A 20570-nucleotide genomic window follows, 5' to 3' on the forward strand; every position below is an offset into this window, starting at 1 on the left:
TTACTGTTTCAGTGTCCCAATCATCAGAAAATCTACTGAAGGTAATGAAATCACTTAATGAGATTTTAAATACATGATTAATTTTTAAAAGTTCGGGCAGTCCGAATATGTTGAAATCAACCTTGTCCCTTGTCCCCTTGTCCTATACAATCGGGTATAGGAACAGCTATAATGTTCTCTGATGACAAATCTATTTGTTCACGATGTGATGATGGATGTGGCTTCTGTAGGATGTTGACCTTTTGTGCTGTTGAACCTTGTTGAAGAAAGTGTCCATTGATAAGCATACTAAAAGTCAATACTAAACCTAGCCAGAAAAGAAAAAACAATATCCCAGAAATTACCCAGAATTCAATCCAAGGTGATACCAGGTATGTCTTTTGAAGAAAGAGAAGAAAGTTCTTTAGTTCTTGCTTCAATGGTGTTTTGGCTGGTGTCATTTCCGGCTCACTTGGATCCATGGAAAACGTAGCAAAGTTAATGAAATAGCCAGAAGCTGTTCGATCAATTGTAGGAATTTCATCAGGATTAGTTGAAATGTTATTTTCCTCTCGACAAGGCATGTTGATGTAGACCTCTGTATACGGTCTAATTGCAACTTGTGAATTATTCTAAATTTGATTTTGATTTTGAATGTCTGGTTCAAGTGGAACACATTCCATAGCATTATTGCTTAGTCCTTCATTCCTTACAGGTAGCTCCTCAAACACGATGAGTCTTTCTGTTTGAACTTCTTGGATTGTAGCTACAGGAAGACGTCTGCTACAGCGGAGTCCGCTAGGCCTACCGTTTAGTATCGGCCACATAGTGTGGTTTGATTAAGTCAATTGAGACAAATCTTTTCTTCTGTTTTCCGGCAAGAGGCAGGAGCAGCACAATTCTTGTTCAGTGTACTGCAAGGACTGGTACAGGTTTTCTGTAAGAGGGTCCAAATGCCTTTTTATCCGATATTTTCCCTCTGACCAGATCCCCGACTTTTAGGATCCAGACAAGTCTTGCTGTGACTACCTTGACTTCTTCAGTGGTGGTCTGCTTTAGATGGACATTGCTTTGTTTTGTCCTGGATTCATTTAGATCCTGTAACACAGCCAAACGGTCATGGAAATCAAATGGTTTTTCAACCGTCACTGCGCTTTCACAATAAAGATCAGGTACCCACATTTGTGTCCCACAGAGGACCTCATACGGTTCGACACCCCCTAGAGAGCTTCTTGGGTTGTTGTTTAATGCCCGCTGTACCCCATAACGTTGTGTGACCCAACTACCACCCTTGCCTAATACCCTAGCTGTTAAAGATTGCATTAAGTCCCGTTTTTTTCTCTCCACAACCGAATTTCCCCCGGGATGGTACGGAGATGAGAACTGCAATGTTACACCCATTCATTCCAAGGCCTCTTTGTAAGCCCGAGAGCTAAACGCAGGGCCGTGGTCAGAGTGTAACATGCTGACTGCGTATGTACCGATAAAGACTTGCAAATCTTTTATAACAGTTCGAGCATCAGCGAAATCTAAGGCCATATCCATAGGAATCTTGAGCATGAATCCACTGCTACCATGATATACCTGTAAGCCCCGTCCGTTTGTAAGGGTCCGCAGTGGTCCAAGTACACACATGCGAAAGGTTTGTCTGACTTCAATAATGGCGTCTGTGCCGGGCGTGCAACGGTGGAGCCTTTTATCTGCTGGCAGATGTCGTATTTCAAGACATAGGCCCCCATTAGGATGGCGGGCAGACTTTGCCCACCCGCCATCCTATCGTGGAAAGGGACCACACACCATAAGGGCGGGGGTCCCGTGGGGGTAATTAGGATGCGCCCGTCACAGTGGCGGGCGCATCCTGTATTTTTAACATTGCGGCGGGTGGTGCTGAATGCACCGGCCACCGCAATGTTAAAAATACATGTTGTGTATTTCAAAGCACAACGTGATAGGCACCGCACGGTGCCTCCCACTTTGTCCTTTGAAATGCAGGGGGGTACCATAGGTATCCCCCATGAGCACCCCCCCACCCCCCTGGAGTCCTTGGGGGCCCACAAAGGGCCCCCAAAATAGACTCTGCATGCCTTTCCATGGCGGCATTGCGCCACAGAAAGGTATTGGTAAATGCCCATATAAATATGGCTGGTGGTGTCTGATAGACACCACCACCATATAAACTCTTTTCCACCCCGGTCGCAAGGCGACCAGGGCGGAAAAGCAGCGGACGGTCTTTCCGTCCGCCGAGGACCCCCCAGCCATGCTAATATGGCGGGGGGTCATTCCGGCATGGATGGCGGGCGGATTGCCCTGCCAGGCCAGCGGTGGCTACCGCCGGCCTGGCGGGGGCGATCTGCCCGCCATTCTAATGGGGGCCTAAGTCTTTAGTTTGCTTAGTTAACCCTGGCCACCAATAGCGCTGTTTCAGTAAAGAAATAGTCGCTGTAACGCCTGTGTGCGCAGAGCCCAAACCCTCTTGTGCAGCTAATATTAAACTTTGCCTACAATCCATATTTGGTATTACTCTATCCCCCACTTCAGGAATCTGGGCACATGGAATGTTTTGTGCATCTAACTTGTAGGAGTATTTGAGTGGACATTTTTTAGGTACTGCTCTGCTGCCTTTGCGTGATGCGATGACAGCTAGCATTATTTCTCCGCCTATTTTCGTTTTTGAACAAGTCAGCACAGCTACGGAAGTCGTACAAACTGCCCCCTTTGCGGCTTCATCAGCCAATGAATTCCCTTCAACGTGAATGCCATCATGTTGATGACTCAGTGTATGGATCACGTGAGTCCTCGGTAGCTCGGAATTCAATTCCGCTACCTGTTCCCATAACATTTTGTGTTTATTTGTGCCACCTTTTGCATCCTTAAACCCGTTTTGTTCCCAACACTGTAATTTTTCATTGTAAGACTGCACACCGTAAAAAGAATCACACACGATTAATGTGGGGAATTCTCGATCCGTATTTACAAGTGTCAGTATAAGTGCTTTAAATTCTGCCAACTGAGCTGTGCAATTTCCTAGGGATTGCGTTTCTGTGCAACTAGGATGAAACTTGCCATCACGCATGCCACCTTTAACGATAGCACACACCGAAAAATATTGTTGCTTACTTCCTATAGCCGGTTGCTCAGATCTGTCAGTATAAATGATATATTCATACTGATCTAGAGGCAAGATTTCATTTGCTAGAGGATATTCTTGTTCATATCGCAGGAATGCTTGTGTTTTTAAACTTGGATCAAATCGGTATTCAACATCTGTCGCAGAGTTAGCCCATTGTATCCATCTTGGATGTAACACTTTCGCATTTGGGATGCTCGCTTTTGTAACAGCTTTTAAAGCCGATACCAGAGTTATGACAATAATGTGTTTCCCCTGAGCCAGTGCTCTTTCTTTCGCTACAGCAGTCTGAACTGCAAACTGCTGTCAGGATTTTTTTCTGTTGAAGTGAAAAGCATTTCTGCATTTGTGTACAGGTGTGATTTGAAAGTGATTGGTAAAGTTTCTCCCTCATTAAAGGCCAAATAAGTGTACCTGCATTTACCCGCGATTAATCGGATCACTAAATTGTGTACGTTTACGCATTTTTGTAAGTGTTTGGAATCAATCATGTCTTCCTGGAGTAAACAAAGAATATTAGTATGTTCTCGTGTCCAATCTCTGACTGAATAATCAGGTTTTATTAAGTCATAGAAAGGTTTTAACCTTTGTGCGTAATCTAAAATGTATGTCCTGCCAAAATGTAGGAATCGAAGTATTGATTGTAAATTTTTTCAAGATTGTGGAGGCTGGAGCAGCGCACACTTTTCTAAAAAGTTAGCTGCCAGACTTTTGCATTCACTTGACAGCTCATATCCCAAAAATAGGACACTGAGTTGGGCTATTTTTGATTTTTTAAAGTTGAATTTGTAGCCTTCTGCAGCAAATCCCATAATAATGGTGCTTACCCTTATCAAGTGCCTCTCTAAGCCATCGTCTGTCAGATAAATATCATCCACATAGGAAAACGCTTCCTCATCAAATTTTTGAAGTAACTCTGTTACTCTTGCTGAAAATACACCCAGGCTGTTTTTATACCCTTTTGCTAGATGTCAAAATGTAATTGAAACCCTAACGCACCGCATGCAGTTAGATACCTGCTTTCAGGAGCTACAATTTGGCAGAAAAATCCATTTGAGATATCAAGTGTGGTTTTGTATTTTTTGCGCACAATGTTATTAATTAATGTGGCACCATGTGCATTTTGGACAGCAAATATCTTTGTGCATGAATTTAAGTCTCTGTGATCTAGAACTAGACGATATGTATTGTTGGGTTCAGCGACAGGAAACAAAGGATTGTTCATTGGAGAAGTAAATTTTTCAAATACCCCCTGGTATTCAAGTTGATCTAAGATCTCCCCGACCTGTTTTTTAGCTTCTTGCTTTATTGGATATTGCCTCTGAGCATTAGGTGAAACTTTTAACAGGATCACATGGTAGGTTGAATTCTCATCCCATCCTGCATGATTTTTGTACAGTGCCGGAGCTTGGGCTACTGCCCACTCCTGCGCATATGTATGTTTAAGGTAAACTGGAACGTAATTGGAAAATGCAGGAAAAATTATACTTTCTCCCCTGGGGCACTCCATTACGAATGCAGGCGGCTAATCTTGTTCTGCTAACAGGATGTCATAACCAGCTGATAAGTTCTTCAAAAAAGAGCTTTTACTTTTCTGGGCTTGTCCCCCTCCAACCGGAGTTTTATTTCATATAACTTATGTGGGACGCTCACCCTGGTGTCTGGTGTTTCCATCGTGATGTAATCATTCAACTCTGCTGTCACCAGAAATTCCTTCAGGTTCAGGCGAGCTATTGTTACTTCTGACACACAGTCTAGCATCGTCAGAGCCCATTCCTCATTCAGAAGTTGTGTCCTCAGAATTCTGGGCATGTCTGATTTTCAGTCCAGCAACTTTCTTTTTCTTATAATTGAGGTTTGGAATTTTGCTTATCTTCTTTTTTAGAAGTAAAGTGTTGAGTGGGCTGTTTGTTTCTGGACTGTGTGTGCTCTTCTCTATTTTTTGACCGTCCTTCCCTTTCAGAGCTTTTCTTCGAGCCCTGAAAGGAATGAGAGGAATGTGTATCAGTATCCTGATACTTGTCAGGTTTCCTAATGTTATCCCTATTCCTAAGGTTATACCTCCTTTCAGAGGGCTCCTGTGGAGGAGACCTACCTCGGGATTGAGAACTCTTGTCTTTAGAATTTTCTTTTTTATTATCCCACTTCTTTTTAGAAGAAGTAGGTGTCTGCTTAGAAGTGTCCTTTTCAGGACTGCCTTGTGGGTGAGGGTTTAAAGCTCTTTCCCCCAAACTATCTCTGCTTGATTCTGCATATGCAGTTTCAATTATTTTGGGTAGGTCTTCCTCCTTAATTAACAGGCCGACTTCCCTTAGGCGTTGACGGAATGCCACTGAGGCTGCTTCCCCTTTAATATTAGCTAGTATTATGGCTGAGACCTGGTCGTAGTTATTTAATAACTTCCTCACTAAGTTTAGGGCAGGTTCTGCTCCATTGTCATTTTGTATTTGTCTTACTACATCTGGTATTACTGCTAATGAAGGAATACCGTGAGTTCTGCTATATATGGCAGCAAAGACTGTGCAATCCTCTTACTGTTGTGTAATCCCCATGGGCAAACAGATTGTTAACATTCTATGTTTTTCAAATGGTGTTGTATTTTGGAATACTGCTTATAACTGGGTTACTTTGTGAGCAACCCAGAAAGGAATTTGTTCAAGTTTTGTGGGCACTTTGTCCATTACCGCATGTAATGTTTGTCGAGTAATATTCATACTAGTGCTCTGCGTAAGAGCTTCAGTAGGTGGAATTACTGTAGGTTGGACCGCTAGTGTTCATAAGACGAAGTGTGTCTGTGTCATGTTTCTGTAAAGTTTTATCAACTCTTTGATTTGAACAAGAAGTTCATCCCCTGTCATTGTGTCAATGTCCGGATTTGGTGCATAGCTCGCTAATATCGGCCATGTTGCTCCTGGTCCTCCTAAAGGACCAAGCCTTGCTCTTGTTCTTGTGTGGGGTAGGGCGCCACCAAACCCGAAAATATGTTCCCGGAAAGTAAGCGGAATCTCAGTCTTCTCAAATGGAGTGTAAGCCGCTAGAACTTCCTCCCGTTTGTAATGATGAAAAGTTTTTGTTACAGCTGCTTCTGGGAATAGATGAGTAGAATACCTTTGTTTTGAAATCTTCGTGTGCCTCTATCATAAATATTACTACACCTTCTCTCGGAGATAAACCATATTTGAGTAGTTTAACTGTAAGAGATTGTCTTACTTTTGGTGCAATATATATTGCATCTGCATCTTCCTCGTCATCAGGGAGTGGTTGCTCGAGTGGGATTAGGTCTCTGTTCTCGACAGACATCGTGTTTAAGACACAGAATAATTGTCAAGGAAATTCAGAAAAGGTATTATGCAAAGGTTTTATGCACAATTTTGGGAATATTTCCTTTCAAGCTTCATTAGCCAACAGCCAATACATAGGATATCTCGCCTACTCAGCTGTGGTGGACTTTTTTCCCACCTACTCCGAACGTCTCTGGGTTTTGTAAGTAGGGTTTCTGAGAATAAGCACAACTGAGCTACTCAGAACCTACTGTTGAGTACGTGCGTCATGTACTTACCACATTGGGCAAACCATGTTTCACACATTGTGTGTCGTTAGACCACGTTGGGCGGCATGTAGTGTAGCTCCCATAGTACCCTTTCATGCAGGACCTCCGCTGTTTACGGATAACATATACTGTGGGCTTGGTGGCAAACTGAGTTGGTACACCCCTGCTGAATATGTCAGCCTATGTTTTCGCATTAGCTAGCTCGTAGTGCTACTAGAATCTCCTGTTAATAGAGAGATTAGTTTTTGCAACTTCATAACATAATAATTTCAGACGCGTGGAAACAATATACTACTTTTCACCCAGTCACTCGTGCTTGCTTGTTTTGCTCTCAGAGTGATACACAGAAGAAACAGTCGGGCGTGTTTACAATAAGAATGTATTATACCATTCTTCTCATGTAAAATAAATGCGCTGCTATAACTGTAACACAGAAGCAGATAAATAGAACCAGCAGTACAGTGAATAAAAAGAAATAGTATTGTTCTACCATTTTGCAATAGTTATGAACACATACATAAATATGAAATGCATTTATAAAATAAAGTGCGTACTCCTAAGATGCCTGTCTAGATGTACCTAAGTATACCTAGCATGTGAGTAGGTGCCAAAGAACCTAGGTCTAAGAGCTTCAGTTTAAGAGCCTAAGTCTAGGAGCCTAAGAGCCAAGAATCCCACTAGGCTTTAGTCGAACCCACATACCTGAATAATGAGAGTATGGGACTTCGTCCTAGACTTGAATTGGACACCCCGCAAGGGATCATCAGACCACTGTCAGTTGGAGAGATGGCATGCTGGAGCTGCAGTGTCTCTGGTCAGTGTGTCGGCCTTAAAGTCTCGGTTCCCTCCTGCTTACTGATAGCAAGAGGTGCTGTATTTATACAGTCTATGTGCATATGTTCCCCACGGGGCACGTCAAGCAGGAACCAAGTAGGTTTTCGGTCTGACGAACAGAAGTTACAAGGGACAGACTCTTGTCGTCTTGGTAACGCTGGTGCCCATGAAGCGGTAGTTCCGCATTTGAGCGTTTTTTCCAAATAAAAGGAATAACGCACTTTTTTCACGAAATCGCAATTTTGCGGCTTCCTATTCGGACTAGGGCAGGACGCTCCTTAGCGAGAGCGGACCACCCAGTTCGCAAAACACCACGGTCCTGACGAAAACCCTTGAATAAATATATGGGTTGAAACATGTAGACCTTTTTAAATTTATAGTTTGGTAAGATTCACATTCACATAGCACACTTTTGCTATTTTTATATATCTTCTAACACTGTTTTTGACACCAAAGCCTACCTAATTAGGCACAGGTGCCACACTTGATTTTAACAAGGGTTCAAGCACTCAAGAATAAATTACTTGCAGTGAGTAGTGTTGGCCCCTTTTAAAATTACATTTGTTGATAGATTTGAACACATAAAAAAGAAAACTAACCAGCTCCACTGTAGTCAGGTGTCGCAGCACACCCTATAGGCACTCGGCCTATGGGGTGGGACCCCGATGATAAAGCATGTCACCAACTAGGTTGGTGAGTGAGGGGTCTTCTACAAGGATATGCATTATCCAGCAACAGGTTGGGTCATATGCTGCTGAGTAGAGCACATAAACTGGCAATCAGAGAGATAACTCTCTGTCCACGAGGGGTTACTCCTCCATTGTTTTTCTGTAATTTGCCCGGGGGGACCAGGAGTTCCCACTTCACATAGTGTCGAAAATATTTTTCCCTCACTCTCCCTTTTGTTATTGAGACGTACTCCTAAGATGCCTGTCTAGATGTACCTAAGTATACCTAGCATGTGAGTAGGTGCCAAAGAACCTAGGTCTAAGAGCTTCAGTTTAAGAGCCTAAGTCTAGGAGCCTAAGAGCCAAGAATCCCACTAGGCTTTAGTCGAACCCACATACCTGAATAATGAGAGTATGGGACTTCGTCCTAGACTTGAGTTGGACACCCCGCAAGGGATCATCAGACCACTGTCAGTTGGAGAGATGGCATGCTGGAGCTGCAGTGTCTCTGGTCAGTGTGTCGGCCTTAAAGTCTCGGTTCCCTCCTGCTTACTGATAGCAAGAGGTGCTGTATTTATACAGTCTATGTGCATATGTTCCCCATTGTTCAGTATGAGGATGACGTTGGAGATTAAACCTTGTGCATCGATGGGAGAGGTGAAGTGGACCTCCTGTAGAGTGTACTCATAAATTATTCATATGTGCTAAAGATGACCTCTTAGCAATATTGATTGGGAAAAACCCACCCGCGGCATGGAACTAGGTGAAAGGTTTAGTCCATAAAAGGCTACAGTCCTTATAAGGCATTATGTCCATACAAGGCAGTCTGTCCCTATTTGGAGTTATGTCCTTATAAGGCTCGTAAATATGAAATGACGGGGAGATGATGTAGGGAAAGTGTACAATGTTCCCTAGACCTATATCAGGGTGCCAATATGAAATATAACAGTACATTTGGAGGGAGGAGCTGACACTTACACCTGAATAAGGTTGCACCTGTCCCCACACAAAGCGCTCCATGACCCCCTGTAGTGTCTGGAGCCAGGGATGGAAGGCAGGAACCTTGTGATCTTCAAAGGCCTCTTTGATGTCTCCCCAACAAGACACATTTGCATATACGCACTGGGCTCCTGATCAAACAAGAACTCTACACGAACCAAGGAAATTCTGCTTGGAAAAAAATCTACTATCCTGTAGGAGGACTGCCACTTTGCTACTAGCTCTGCTGTGTTGGCCTGCTGCCTGCTGATTGCTGTGCTACAGGAGGGACTGCCACTTTGTAACTGGCTCTGCTGTGCTGGCCTGCTGCTTACTGCAAAGGAGTGAGAAGGACTGAATCCTTTCTCTACATTCTTGAACCCAAGATTCTCCAAGGGCTTGCTGACTTGCCTCCTGTTTTCTGAAGTCTCAAGGACACAAAAGAGTTATTGCAAATCTGCTGGTGCTACTGGACTTTCCAACCTTGCCTGAGGTGCCCTCTCCAGTCCTGGGCCTCATTGTGAGTTCTAAAGATGTTTTCTGCAAAAATCACTCAGTGACCCCTTTGCTCTGATCTCAACCAAAGCAGTGCCCTCCAACGCTGACTCAGTACCAATTCCATGACTATGTGAGTCCGAATTGCAAGGATTGCCAATGATGCAGCACTGATCCGAAGATGCCGATGTGAAGCTCAACTTCGACACAGCACCGATCCTTCGACACCGACTGTGAGGTTCGACTCCGACGCATCAAGCTGACTGCATGAATTTGAACCGACGCATCAAATCTTCAACATCAACGCTTGCCCCTTACAAAGATATTTTTTTAGCTGGCCTTGCGTGGGTCCTGTAGCCAGCCTGCCCTCCATCGCACTTGGCCTAAACTCTGGATTTACGCTAGTCTAGCACCGCCTCAAGTAACCTTTCCGGGCTAAAGACTTCTAAGCACTGTTTTTGGGTGTAATCTTTACAAATTCATATCTCGACTTCTACTAAGTGGATTTTTGTTGTTTTGGTCTTATTTTACCACAATAACTATTTTCTATTTGTCTACACTGGGGTGGAAACTTTTTGTGGCGTTTTACTGTGTTACTGTAATTTAAGTGTTGCACAAACACTTTACACATGACCTCTTCTGTTAAGCCTGACCATGCTACCAGAGGGGGTGCACAGGTTAATTTAGGTTGTGTATCTGACTTTCCCTGACTAGGATTGTGGATCCTGCTTGAACATGATGTGTACTCTGCCAACCAGAAACCACAATTTCTAACAGTGGCCTAATACAATATGCAAACGATACTGCTATCAGGGTTTTGCTGTTACTGACTCCAATTCAAAATGAGGCCTTGGGTAGCATTTGCCTCAAACCTCCCTACTGTCTTTGTAATATAAACAATACAGTAGAATACAAATGCAAATAATCAGATATCCCTAGGCCTACCACACAAAATATAATCATACAGATATATTGCTAAATCAACATACTTGCTATTGGTAACTATGATCGTGATAGTTATGCAAAGAATATCTTCTCAGTACCTGAATGGGTCTGTTATTAAAACCTTAAGAATACTTCTGCCACAAACACATTAACATAGCTACTATCATTTCCTTAACATTTTCAAATGTATAAAATAATAAATATTTATATAATTCCTCTCTTACAATTGCATTATTAATTTCATTTTCAAAAATATTAAATTCAAAGAATTGTGCATCCTTTTTAGTTCTCAAATTGGAATTTAGGAAAAACGCAGCAATGGATAAAGCATCATGTACACTGCAGTACTGAACAATGTCTCATAATTGCTCCCTAAAGATGCCATTTTAATTTCCATAGGAATTCCACTCATTCAGTTACCAGCAATTTGAGGAGTCAGATATAGTTTGTACACTGACCAACACTGTATTTGATGTAACTTTGATCTTAAGGAGACAAAATGCATATTACTACAATTGTTAGAGATGTTTCTGATTAATAAATAATGTTTTCTCCATAACATGAATGTTTTGCACACAAAACGAGAAGGCATCACTTACATGGGCGCTTTTTTATTAACATTGGCAGAATAAGGACTACACTAGTCCTCACTCCATCTAGTGTTCATAAATGTCCATGTTTTCACCCCTCTCTGTCTCCACATATATCGGAAACAGTCATGGGAGAAATGCCTTCTTGACATGCTGTTCTTGGTGGGCTTCCGAGGAAGTTGTCTTCGAAAATGCACCTTTTCAAGACCTTTTCCCTTCCTGCAATTGCAAGCCTGTTCACACCATGAGTCTGTTATTCTTTTTTGTGTAACTAGATATTTACTGTCCATTCCGATGGGATTAGGTCAAAAGGGGTTATATTAATAATCATTTAGAGGATGGTATTAGTGTTGAACATTTTTATTGACTTTTACAATAAAATACATAGCAACACAGGATCAGTAAAACAATGGATTATTGATAAATAGTAAATGCATATTTTGATAATAAATATGGACGAATAAATAGAGTAAATAAGGAATCACATTATGTATAAATATCTAAATAAATAAATAAGTGAATAGATAAATAGTAGAAGTAACATGAATAAGAAATTGATATTGTATACATTATAATATATCAAATATGAATACATCTAAATGTAAATAAGAAACAATAACTTTGTACGAGATAATGATATTAAAAATACTATAAATAAAAAATAGAAAATAAAAAAAGATCAGAGCACAAAAGATTAAAGAAGAATGTTATTAGGATGACGCTTAATAATGCTGCATTACATTCTGCATTTCCTTTTTGTTAAACATGTATAATAATTTGATCACCTTATGCTGACAATGCAATTTTCACTGCATATTTTAGTATAAAAAAGCTCAATCTGAAAGTAAGACCGGAATCATTTCTTGATCCTCAAAGTGCAGACCCAAGTCAGAATATCTCAATATTTGGATTTAGAATATTTTTGTTAGATTTATGATTACATTTGAATCAACGTTATGATAATTCCCTAAGTCTTTTTTTTCCTTCTGTAACGAAACCTTCATGGTTTATAACTTATGCCGTCTCAAGAAGGCTTATTTAACTGCTTATGCTGTCTCTTTTATTGACGACTTTGATTCTGTTAGGGGCCTATTGCCTGATCTCTTCTTGAGGATAGCACCACCCAGAGCCTGCAAATTCATTTTTCTACTATCTATCAGATTATCGACAATATCGTCCACACAATTACTGTCCAACCATCTTCATCAACTACCATTCATCATTTTTCATTTCATCATGTGTCTATGTTTATTATCTTCTTTAGGTTTAACAGGTGATACGCAGGGAAACAAACCCTCTTTGTGGGACGTTCTTCAATAGTAAATGTATGACAAACCACATAGTTGCCTTGGAATATTGCTTTTTAAAATATATCATTAACAGGAGATCTTTGTAAACACACGTTTTTGAAAGGAGATTCAATTTGCCGTTTTAGGTATAAAAAATCTCTCTTTGTAAGCAAACTCTTTCACCTTACTGATTCCCAACATTTGGCAAATGTGGTACCTTTATTCACCAGGAGAGATGAAATCCATTCAAAAACAGTATACCTTGCTCTTTGGAAAATTATTACAGAAAATCTCTCTTTCAAACACTCGAACATTTTTTAAAAGTTTGAGGTTGTGCAACTTTCAAGAAAACCAAAACAGATCACACACTTCAGTCAGCAAGTCATCAAGTTCAAGGGTATTTAGGGTAGTAGAATTAAATATAGCAAAGGTCATGGGGTTAAGTAACAATTTAAAAAAACAAGGTAAAAATGCTGAATAATAGTGGTCAAAGTGAAGGAAAGACCACATTCCCCCATTTGATGGCCAAAATAATTTCCACCTAATTTTTAATTGCACAATGGCATTTTTACCCACATCATAAGGCAGTTCTACAAGGAAAAAGGGCATTATGACAGACTACCACTTTCATATTAATATGTGAGCAAGGGACAATTTTAAAAGCCCCCATGAATGTTGCTTTGGGCAGATTATATTTATTATGTGGGGTACTGTGTAATCGATTCAAGTAATCTTTCATAAAACAGCCTTAAACGACCAGGTTTTCCTGTTAAGTTGGCTTGGTAGTTCGGGCTGGACTGTTCCCATGAGGCACACGGTCAGACTGATTTGCATAGGGCCATGTCTGAACTGGGGTGGCGGAGTGAGCTAAAGCATGATGAAGGATTAAACACAGATCAGTTGACTGGGGGTGAGTGCTTGCAATGCTCAACACTCCGTCCATCATCCCCTTTGGTTTTGCTTTGTTCGCCCTAAGTTGGCAGGGTATACCCAGACATGGGTCCCTTGCTCACTTTGCCACTGGATCCAAGCTAGCCTGACTGATGGCTGATTAGCCAGAAACTGGTCCCAAGATGTTTGATTCCGGTCCAGGGAAGACATGGCTTGGTAGTTCGGGCTGGACTGTTCCATCATACCCTTTGTTTTTTCCCTTTTAAGTTTGCAATTACTTTCCTTCAAAAGGTGCAAGAATATCTCTATTTGGGCATAAGTTAAATCATATAATTTGTAAGTATTTAACTGACTTTCTAAGAGTGAGAGAAAACGTTTTTATAGTCTCTACACCTTTGTCAAATGTCTCATTCTCAACTTCCAAGAACAAAGGAACATCTGCTTAAAGTTGTAATTTTGTGACAACCCACCCATCTTAGACGCCACTCTTTACCACCAATCTGCCATGAGTTCTAGATTACTATGGCTTCACACAGGAAGCAAAGAGAAGAAAATATATAAAGCAACATAAATTTCATTATTTGAGTTTCAATTAATTAACAATTTGACTCTATACCAATAATAAAGTGATCTTTTAACCTTGTAAATTAACCTATTTATTTATTTATTTATTTATTCAGTGTATTTTGTATAGCGCGCAGCTACCCCAACGGGGTGTCCCGGCACTCCTGTGTGAGTGTAAACTGAATCTGACTCAGATGGAACTAGCAGAATAGGAATGTTTTCAGGGCTTTTCGGAATGGTAGCTCTTCCTGAATCATCCGGATGGGGATAGGGAGCTTGTTCCAGTGGGAGGCAGCACGTACTTGGAAAGTTTTACCCCCCAGAGCGTACTTTTTTGAATCTGGGGGTGATAAGAAGATTTTTTGAACTGGATCGGAGGAGTCTGGCATTGCTGTACGGACGGAGGCAGGAGGAGAGGTATGCAGACCCCTTTCCCTTAACTGCACGGTGGGCCAGAATTAGGGCTTTGAATTCTGCCCTTTTTTGAATTGGTAACCAGTGGAGTCTTCGCCGATATGGCGAGATGTGCTCACGATGGGAAATGCCACAGACCAGCCGGACTGCAGCATTCTGGACCGTCTGAAGTCGATGGCAGAGGCCAGAGGCAAGTCCTATGTAGAGGCCGTTGGTGTAATCTAGGTGGGACGTGATCAATGCCTGGACGATTGTTTTCCTGGTGGTACTAGGTAGGAAATTGATGAATTTTTTGACCATCCTTATTTTAGAAAAACACGTAGCGGACACCGTCTGTACTTGTTTATGGAATGAAAGACTGGGATCCCATCTAACCCCTAGATTTTTTACTGATTCCTTGGGTGAGGGGGGCATGCTCAGGTCAAGGGGCCACCAGAGATTGGATTCTAATGGAGAAGACTGATAGAAGAAAAGGACCTCGGTTTTTTCGGCATTGAGCCGAAGGAAGTTTTTTTCCATGCATCGGGCGATGTTACGGAGGCAATTTTTTAATGGATCAAAGGTGGACTGAGTGTGGTTGTCATAGGAAAACAAAAGCTGAATGTCTTCAGCACACGAGGTGGCCTTTATTCCTGATTGAGCAATAATCTCGGCCAGGGGGGAGAAGTAGACATTGAATAGGAGGGGGCTTAGTGAGGAACCCTGCGGGACTCCCCACTTAAGCAGGAGGCTGTCCGAGGTGTAGGGGGGGTGAACACCGCCTGTGTCCGATTCTTTAAGAAGGAGGCAAGCCATTCCAATGCCTTACCTTGAATGCCTTTAGACCGGAGACCGTCAAGAAGGACAGGGTGGAAAACGGTGTCAAACGCTGCCGACAAGTCGAGCAGCACCAACACCGCTCTTGACCCTTCATCCAGCTTCCATCTCACGGAGTCGGCCATCTTGATTAGCGCCGACTCGGTACTGTATCCTGGTCTGAACCCATGTTGTGAGTCATGAAAAGCACCGTGGGTTTCGAGGAAGCCAGCTAGTTGCTGGTGAACTAGCTTTTCAAGTACCTTAGCAGGGGCGGTTAATAGCGAGATAGGTCTATAGTTGGCTGGTTCGTTAGGGTCAGCATTGGGTTTTTTGAGAATGGGAACCAATCAGGCGTGCTTCCAGGAGTCTGGGAAAATGCCTGTCCAAAGGGAGTCGTTCCATATACCATTCAAAATGGGGTTGAGAAGAGGGGCCAAGGTTTTATATTGTTTGGCCGTCAAGGGGTCAGTGGGTGAGCCTGATCTACATTTTAATAATTCTGCCAGAGAGCGGTCTAAGGTAATCTCTTCAAAATTTGTGAAGACAGGGTCAGAGTCTGAGTGGACTGTACATTTATCGATAGAGCCTGGGCTGTTGTTACATGGGAAGGAGTCATATATAGTGGCGATTTTTTCCTCAAAATAGTCCGAAAGATGATTGCAAAGAGACTGTGACACTGGGGATTGCTGTTTGAGGGCCATAGGATCGGTAAAAGATCTAACGGTGTTGAAAATGTCCCAAGTGGAGCCTTGTGCCCGGTTAATTTTTTCCTCCAGGTAGATTCTCTTATGATCGGTTATCCTCTTCCTATAGTCTTTAAGGGCTGATTTATATTTACGTTTACTGTCTGGGGAGTATGATTGTCTCCAACATCTCTCCAGGAGTTTACATGCTGATTTGCATTAGCGCAGTTTGTCATAATACCAGGGTGCGGAGGGGGCAGCTCGAAAGGTTTTGATGGGCCTAATGGGAGCGAGAATGTCCATGGCAGAAGAGATCCTGTTATTAAAGTTGGTTAGCCTAGAATCCAAGTCTGTGGCTTCTATGGGGGCGGCCGAAGTAAGATGAGCTGCTAAACTGTCTGGAGTGATCTTACTCCAGTTACGGCCTACTGTTTTGGCCGGGAGTCTGAATCTGTCTTGGTGGTGTAAAAGGATGGAGAAAGAGATGAAGAAATGATCCGACCAGATCACTGGGAGGGGGTCACTAATGGTAATGTCTGCCAAGTTAGAGCAGATCAGGTCAAGAGTATGTACGGCCTTGTGGGTCGGGCTAGAGACCAGTTGATTTAAACCACCATCAGATAAGGTGGAAAGGAAATTAAAATTGGTGGGATCAGAAGCTTTTTCCACATGGAGGTTAAAATCCCCTAGCAGAGTAAAATTCGCATAACCGGAGCTAGCCTGAAGAACATAGTCTAAAAGGACAGGGAGATAGGAAGCCTTGGATTTGGGAGGACGATAAACTAGTAGGCCTGAACATGTGATGTTGGCGGCGAGTTTAATGCAGAATGGTAGTGCTTCGATGGAATCTATTTGAGCATAAGGGAAGGAGGAAATAGTCCATTGTGATCTATAGATTATGGCTACACCTCCGCCCGGATTATGACTCTGTCTATTGGCACACAGGATATTATATTCAGGAGGAACGGCGAGGCATAGGGCGGGGTTGGTTTCATCCCCCAACCAGGTTTCAGTTAGAAAGTTGAGATCCCACATGTTGTCCTCCAAGGTTTGAGCTATGTCCAAAGAGTGTTTAACTAATGAACAGCAGTTAATTAAGCCCGCTTTAATACCAATGTTCTTACTGGCAGGGGGTGTCGAGCGGGTACCTGTAGGAGGGGGCATTGCTTCATGGAATTACATACAGCCTTTCCAAGGCTGCAGGGAATGTAAGGAAGGGGGTAGGTGCTGGGGTCGGGTGGTGGGATATGCGTGAAGTTACAATATTTGGGATTAAGGGTCATTAAAGACTCCCTACCGTAGGAAATGATGGGGATGGTGCCGAGACTAACTGAGTTGCTAGCCACCATGGCCGCGTCATGATCGCGGACGGGCACAGACAGACAGGACTCTGGCACGACTCCGGCGCGGATCCGGCGCATCCGCTGGTCGCGTCCGCTGCGCGGAGGCATGCCCGTCCCTTTTTATGCTGGCCACTAGAATGCGTGCTGACGCTTCCCCCACCCAAGATGGCCGCTGCGATTTTAAGCTCGCCCGGGACTGAAATAATGCCCTCAGCGCCTGAGTCGGCTGAGACTGACCCGGTGAATGTGGGAGTGCGGGGGTGGGGAGGTGCTAATACCACGCTTAGTACTTCAAGCGGGGGAAGAGGGGAGAACAAAGTGCAAAGTGCAATTTCCAGCTACAATGTCGAGCGAGGAACAGGTTTAAAAAGCTTAGTAACTCAAGCTAACAATAAAATACAATTTAAAAGTCAAGTGACACATGCGAGGGGTACAAAACAATTATTAAGGCTTAGTAAATCAAGCGATGGGAACAATAATAAAAATAATAAAAATCAGAGCAGAGTGACACAGCAACCTCCCGGATTCTGCCTCAGGAGGGAATCATACACACAGTTAGGTCGATTCCTTGCTCTGGGTGCCCTTTTTATGCTGGCCACTAGAATGCGTGCTGACGCTTCCCCCACCCAAGATGGCCGCTGCGATTTTGAGCTCGTCCGGGACTGAAAGAATGCCCTCAGCGCCTGAGTCGACTGAGACTGACCCGGTGAATGTGGGACTGCGGGGGTGGGGAGGTGCTAATACCACGCTTAGTACTTCAAGCGGGGGAAGAGGGGATGACAAAGTGCAAAGTGCAATTTCCAGCTACAATGTCGAGCGAGGAACAGGTTTAGAAAGCTTAGTAACTCAAGCTAACGATAAAATACAATTTAAAAGTCAAGTGACACATGCGAGGGGTACAAAACAATTATTAAGGCTTAGTAAATCAAGCGATGGGATCAATAATAAAAATAATAAAAATCAGAGCAGAGTGACACAGCAACCTCCCGGCTTCCACCTCAGGAGGGAATCATACACACAGTTAAATTAATTTTGACTTCATCTGATCCAAAAACTGTCCCAACAGAACTTTACTCAGAACCTACTGAGTTAACAGAGTGATTGATCTATAATACCAACAAGAAATGATTGTTTGGTTGGGCTTTAGCTATACAAGCAAAACACTCCAATGAAATGAATCACGGCAGGTGTATTTTCGTGAAATTCAATAAAATCTTATTCCCATTGTACATGCTAATGATAAACAGGAAGAGACATGAGCCTTTGCAATGGATTCATTGTCACACTGCATATTATCCCTTAACTTTCCTCTTCATAATTTGAAGGGCGGGAGAATATGTGTCTAGTTTTCTAATTAACTGCAAAACTGAATTCAGAATCCCTTTATATGAATTGTAATTATGGGCCTAAATTATGAAGGAGGTAGGACAGGCCATTAGTGGCGGTCCCACAGCCATCGTCCCCTGCCGGAGCACCAACCACTTGAGGATGCGGCGGGCGAAGGCATCTGGCCGATGAGCTGCCTGCTTCGCATCCGACAGGCTCAAGGAGCCCATCAGAGGAACTGAAATCCCTACAATAGTGGCGATGTATGCTCAGGCACCGCCGTAGGTATTACAATGTCCCTTTCCTCCTGCCATTCCATGGCGGTCTACCCTCCATGTAAAGGTAGGCATTCGTTCTGGGGGGCACCTATGGTGCCACCCTAAATATCCCTGCACTGTGTGGCAGCCACAACATGGTGCCTGTCACAAGGTTCAGGGATCTTTACAACCATGCCTCTTGGCAGTGAGGCATTTGCTACAGCCCTTCTTTGGGTCGCAGCACAAGCTGCAATACCAAGAGGCATGTTTCGACCACCTCCATGGCGGTCGTGTCGTAATCTGTCTAGCGGGACTGCCGACTCCCTGTTGGCCGGTCCCATTCCCAACAGGATGCTGGTTGGACGCTCGTCTGACCGCTATCATAATCTCAAATAAACTCCCACAATATGGATATGATCCTCACAGTTACCTTTCAATGATTAATCAAAGAAGAAATCAGGTTTTGTAGTACCCGGTTATTGTGCTCCTAGGTTTAAAAAAAACATAGAACTATTTTATTACGTTTGTACTTGTTGCTTACGAATTCTTGTTCCAAGTTAACCTTATAATAAGAAGCAATCCCGAGCATTTACAATCCATTGAAAAAAAGGATAACTTTTGGGAATAAGTGCAGTTTTTCTAGTAAAGTTTCCAATAAATAAAAAGCTACCTTGCGAAGAGAAACTATTCTATTTGGTCACAAAATGTAAAACCATCATTTGTATGTGGCAAGTGACAGAATGTCTGCTTACAGCTGATACCCATGGGTGACTGGCTTTTACCCATTTCAGGATGATTGCAAGTACTGTCTGCCAACCAATCAATTTCCAAAGGAAGGTGACCATCAGCACTTTAAGCAGGAACAATGGTAACTCTTTAATTTTATTATGAGGCACAGGATCCTGAGGAATTTCCTATTTTCTTGCAATGAGTGTTCTTAGCAGAGAAGAAAGGAAACTTTGGATTTCTGCTTTACAGAATTATGAGTGACACGTAGAGGTCAGTAAGTTATTTATTTCTGATTGTTCATTAGTGGTCTGTGGGCCATGTGGAATTCCTGCTGGTGCTGCTTACAATGCATGTGAGAGATTAAGATAGACTTTGCTTCGATATAATAAGTGCAATAGGATCTCGGATGCAGGGGCTGACTCTCATTCTCACTCAATTTTGCTCAGCTGCTCGCCAGCTGATATATACTGAGTGCTAGGCTTTATTGTGCTGGGGCATCATAGGTTCCTGCTTGTGACAGGGTCAGAGCCAAGGTGATGTCACTATCTAATTCCAGCTCTGACTTTGCAGAGATGGAAAGATGTGCTCGGGGTAGTCTTACTATTCACTACATTCAGATGATGGTCATGCCCACAGCACTTAGCCCGGTATTCAGACACAATATTGAGTCAGTAATATTGACTGACACAATTATCGAGTACTCAATATTATGTAAATGTAAATGTATAGGCATTTATATAGCGCACTACTTACCCGTAGGGTCCCAAGGCGCTTCGACCGCTGCGAAACCCTTCCTGGCTTCCCTGAGAGATGGTCCCTTAATGGGTATCTCCAGGGTGAGACCAGGCATCCCCGGCGGTCTGGTGGGGCCGTTAGTGAAGATGAGGCAAGCTAATGCCCAGAGTTGCCGAGTGTGATCGCTGATCAGAGTGGGCACCGAGGCGAGAGAATTATCGAGTCCGCTGACCCTGGTCCAGAAACCTGCCGCGCCGGGAATCGAACCCTGGTACCGGGCCGTCCTCTGCTCTCGGGTCTGCCGCCTCTAACCAGTGAGCCACACTACTTCATTTATGACACAGAAATATCATGAGCAAGAATATCGTGGACAAG

The sequence above is a fragment of the Lissotriton helveticus genome, chromosome 1_1 (genome assembly GCF_964261635.1).
Source record: "Lissotriton helveticus chromosome 1_1, aLisHel1.1, whole genome shotgun sequence".
NCBI lineage: Eukaryota > Metazoa > Chordata > Amphibia > Caudata > Salamandridae > Lissotriton > Lissotriton helveticus.